The sequence below is a fragment of the Myotis davidii genome, unplaced genomic scaffold (genome assembly GCF_000327345.1).
Source record: "Myotis davidii unplaced genomic scaffold, ASM32734v1 scaffold176, whole genome shotgun sequence".
Classification (NCBI taxonomy): Eukaryota; Metazoa; Chordata; class Mammalia; order Chiroptera; family Vespertilionidae; genus Myotis; species Myotis davidii.
The window spans coordinates 1,293,641-1,298,769 of record NW_006287911.1 but is presented as its reverse complement, the minus strand read 5'-3'; the positions used below and the strand labels follow the sequence as shown (position 1 = coordinate 1,298,769).

The 5,129-nt window shown below is 50.2% G+C and overlaps 1 pseudogene; it reads left to right on the top strand.

Annotated features, from left to right (window-relative positions):
* Positions 1-1,104: 1,104 nt before the first annotated feature.
* LOC102766614 lies at positions 1,105-3,445 on the top strand (annotated as a pseudogene).
* The last annotated feature ends 1,684 nt before the right edge of the window (positions 3,446-5,129 follow it).

The following is a 5,129-nucleotide window of genomic DNA, read 5'->3' as shown; positions in this document are numbered from 1 at the left end:
TATGCTGCCTTCTTCCCTTTCTTCTCCCTCTTTTTTCTAAACACTTCCATGCCTTGTAGTTCTTTTGCTTTCTCTTCTTTTTCTCTCTACTACCCTCTGTCTCTGCCTCCTCCTCCTACTCCCTGGTATCATCCAAATCAGCTGACCCAGAGGGCACAGCTGACTCCTCCTCGGACACTGACACCACCATCAAGCACAGCCCTGATGGATCCTTTCATCCAGCCCTTCAACGTGCTGATATTTCGGGGAGCCCGTAGCCTGAGACACCGCCCACTAGCCAGATCAACGAGGAGAATCAAACCACTGACTTGGGGACAGCTGAAATCCCTTGACTGAAAAGGCCAGCAACCTCTACAAGGCTCTGTGTGTACTCCATCCACTATGTTTATTGCTATGCTCGCTATCATTGCTTGTCAGTCTTCTTCCGAGTCTTAAACAATCCAATCAGAGGGGTGGCTGCTGATTTACACGTGCTGCCATTTAACAAATAAAAATGGGGGAATTTTCCAGAAGCCGATCCACCCTTGCTGCTTGACACAGTCGCTGCAGGGAAGAAACATCTGCACAGCTTATGTTTCAAGGGACCTGGGGCATATGGCATATGTTTGCTACCCCTTTTAATGCTATGTGTTTTAAACAGGACCACCTCCCTGAGAAAGGTTGTTTCTCCAGGTGAGGATTTTCCCCTGGAGTTAGGGAGGGAATAAAACCCCTTATCTAAGTGCCAGGGGGGTAATTAATCACTTTAACTGCGAACGATCAGGCTTAAGCTACATAATCTTTACTTAGGATAATCTCCTTCAGTTACTTCCTTGTAGCTTAATAGAACAATAGAGTAACCTTGGAATGGAGATAAGAAATGCCCTAACCTTTGGAACAGAATTGATAGGATTAAAATCCACCAGTATAAATACAGATGTAACAAGACAATGAAAACAGAACTTGGCTTCAACTGAAGAAAGCTATCTCCTGGCTCACTCTGTTGTCTCCTTCCTCAGAGAGCAGCTCTTCTAGATTGCACCTTCCCAAGGACTGCTGGACCCAGACTCCACGGAGAACAGAAGGGAGAGGACTTCAGCCTCTTGGAAGATGTTCAGAGCTACCATGACTCCTTGGCCTGAGGTGGAAAATGCCCAGCCCAACCCAGGTAAATACATTGGAGGCATCAGGAGCCAACAGCCCCCCACGGATGGGAAAGGAAAGGAGACCAACAAAACTGTTACCAGGACCTCTGAAACCAAGATTGAACTTTTACCATCCCACTCCACCGCCACCCCGGTAGAGGAGCCCACTGACATAGAAGACCCCTGGGACTTGCCTGAGCTTCAGCACAAGGGGATCAAGTGGACAGAGAGAGACACCAAAGGGAAGAGTCTGTGTATCTTGCAAGGGATCGGGAAGTTCCTTCTGCTCCTGGGATTCCTGTACCTGTTCGTGTGCTCCTTGGATGTCCTCCACAGTGCCTTCCAGCTGGTTGGAGGGAAAATGGCCGGGAAGTTCTTCAGCAGCAACTCTATCATGTCCAACCCCCTGGCGGGACTGATGATCGGGGTGCTGGTGACAGCCATGGTGCAAAGCTCGAGCACCTCCACATCCATCATCGTCAGCATGGTGGCCTCCTCACTGCTGACGGTGCGGACTGCTGTCCCCTTTGTCATGGGAGCCAACATTGGGACCTCAATCACCAACACCCTCGTGGCGCTCATGCAGGCAGGAGACCGGAATGTATTCCGAAGGGCTTTTGCCGGGGCCACCGTCCACGACTTCTTCAACTGGCTCTCCGTGCTGGTGCTCCTGCCTGTGGAGGTCTCCACCCACTACCTGGAGGTCCTGACCAACCTGATAGTGGAGTCCTTCCATTTCAAAAGTGGAGAAAATGCCCCGGAACTTCTGAAAGTTATCACGAATCCTCTTACAAAGCAAATTATCCAGCTGGATAAAAAAGGTTATCAACCAGGTTGCAATGAATGACCCAGCAGCTCAGAACAAGAGTCTGATCAAGATTTGGTGCAAAACTGTGACCAATGTGACTCAGATGAATGTCACCGTCCCCTCGATTCAGAACTGCACCTCCCCCAACCTCTGTTGGGCAAATGGTTTCCACACCTGGACCATCAAGAACGTGACCCGCCGGGAGAATATTGCCAAGTGCCAGCACCTCTTTGTGAATGCCAACCTCCTGGATCTTGTTGTTAGCATCACCCTGCTGGTCACCTCCCTGCTGGTGCTCTGTGGCTGTCTGATCATGATCGTCAAGGTCCTGGGCTCTGTGCTCGAGGGGCGAGTAGCTGTTGTCATCAAGATCATCAACACCGATTTCCCTTTCCCCTTTTCCTGGCTGACTGGCTACCTGGCTATCTTAGTGGGGGCAGGCATGACCTTCATTGTGCAGAGCAGCTCAGTGTTCACCCCTACTTTGACCCCACTGATCGGTGTCGGTGTGATAAGCATTGAGAGGGCGTATCCACTCACGCTGGGGGCCAACATCGGCACCACCACCACCGCCATCATGGCCGCCTTGGCCAGTCCAGGCAAAACCTTGAGGAGCTCACTCCAGATCGCCCTGTGCCATTTTTTCTTCAACATTACGGGTATCCTTCTGTGGTACCCAATCCCGTTCACCCGCCTGCCCATCCGCCTGGCCAAGGGGCTGGGCAACATCTCAGCCAAGTACCGCTGGTTTGCCGTCTTCTACCTGGTCATCTTATTCTTCCTGGTCCCGCTGTCCGTGTTTGGCCTCTCGCTGGCTGGGTGGCCAGTGCTGGTGGGCGTGGGGGTGCCCATCATCCTCGTGATCCTTCTGGTGGTGCTGCTCAAGCTCCTGCAGGCCCGCTGCCCCCGCATCCTGCCCAAGGTGTTCCAGACCTGGAACTTCCTGCCCCTGTGCATGCGCTCGCTGAAGCCCTGGGACATCGCGGTCTCTCTGGCCACCGGCTGCTGCATGAGGAACTGCTGCTGCTGCTGCCGCATCTGCTGCCGCTTCTGCTGCAGGCTCTGCTGCCCCACATGCTGCCGCTGCAGCAAGTGCTGCCAGGACCCCGTGGAGGAGGAGGACATCCACATCAAGGTCCCCGAGTCCTTTCGTAGCCTCTCTATGGTCGTGGAGGCCCCGGAAGGGGTCCCCAAGTCCAAAGCAGACGCCCTGAACACAAACACCACCTCCAGCCTCACAGCCTTGTAGGGGCTGCCCCCGAGGTGGGAGGAGGGGCCCCAAGTCTCCCTCGCTCCCTCCTGGTTCTGCAACGCCGTTCTCCACTTTGCTGAGAAATGGCATCAACATCAGCTCTGACTCTCATTCCCCTTTGCGCGTGGGTCAGCCTGCGTGGTCGCTCGCTCTGTCTCCGCCCCTGCTCCCTGGTGTCTCACTCCCAGGAAGGCGCAGAAAGAGAATTAGACAATGAAGCCTGGCTCGATAATGGATCCCCCTCCACCCACCCACTCCTGCACACAGTTGGGTTGGACAATGGGACTTATTTTCAGACGTAACCATCTTCTGAAGTTCCAAGGGAGGAATTTACGGAAGGTTTCAAAGATGCACACACACATATATGCTTTTCTTATTGCAATAAAATTCTCCTTACCAAAATTAACTGGTATAAATACAGATGTAATACGTCAATAAAAACAGAACTTGGCTGGAGATCCTGGCTAGAGAACCTAGCTAGGCTGCTGATCAACTGAACACTGTCTTTGTGTCATTCCTTCTTTGCTGACACCATCCATACCTTTGGGAACCCCTGGATCTGCTGGGGTTGGACCCCAACATATGGCGCCCTGCCAGGGTTCATGTCCCAGCATCAAGAAGGGTTCAGGAATCTGAAAAAGTGGCTGTGCCTAGATGACATCGGAATCCAGAGACTAATAAAGAACCTGGAGACGAGATATAATTTTGAAAGGCATTGGGGGTCAGAGGACCTTCAGCTAAAGGAACTAAAGAGTCCCCTCCTTGTCTAGGACCCTTGCTTTTATTAACACAATTTGTCCTAAGGCAAGGTGGAGATAATACACTTCATAGGATAAGATTTCAAAGGGTATAGAAGCATTGCCAGTTTGGGGAATAGCCTACGGCTGTTCAGGTGTTTGGCCAGTAGGAGGCAATAACATGTAGATTAAGATGCCTTTTAGCTGTCTGGCAGCCACAATCAGTTTACTATTCAGGTTTGGGGAAATGCCTTTAGCCATTTCCAACAGGTGACTATATGTGTGACTCAACCCTGTTGAGTCCCCAAGTCTCATCAACCTTTTAGTGAAACTCTTAAAATTATGACATGCTGGAATTGGTCTATGGCAGCTCCCGAACAGGATTCCCCTAGGTAAGCCCCCTCCCCACCCCCATTGAGAACCCCCACAGTCGGGCAGGATAGGACTCCACCAGGGTTCTGCAGACCCCCCTATGCATTGATGGGAATTGAACCCGTGACTCCTAGGTTCACCGGCAGACTCTCTTAACCACTGAGTGATAATGATGGTAATGATGAAGATATGACTATAGGCCTTAAGTAAATATGCTTAAGTTATTATATGAAGAGAAAAATGGTCTCTTCCAGGAAAATCAATGGTAATTTCTTTGACATGTAAGAGATTACATATTATACCCGTTTCCTACAGAAATCATAGTCTGTAAAGTGCTTTAAACTCTCAAAGTTAAAAATGCTTAACTCTGCAGATGGATTTTGTAAATGTGTATGTATACAGGAAGCCAACAAGTTCCTGGAAGACAATAGGGTGTCAGCCCAGCTTTATAAAGCATATGTATTGTCATAGTCATCACATTCTTTACCAGACCATGAGGAAGCAAGAGACATGAGCCATATATTTGACATAAGGTATTTCTGTAACTCTAAGATGCACCAGCAGCATTTGGGGGAAACAGAAATTGCAGTGTATTAAATGGTCACACCAATGATAAGCTATGTTTTTTTTTTTAAATTATTTTTATTGATTTCAGAGAAGAAGGAGGGGGAGAGAGAGAGAGAGAGAGAGAGAGAGAGAAACATCAATGATTGGCTGCCTCCTGCACGCCGCCTACTATGGATCGAGCCTGCAACCCGCACATGTGTCCTTGACTGGAATAGAACCTGGGACCCTTGAGTCCTCAGGCCGACGCTCTATCCACTGAGCCAAACTGG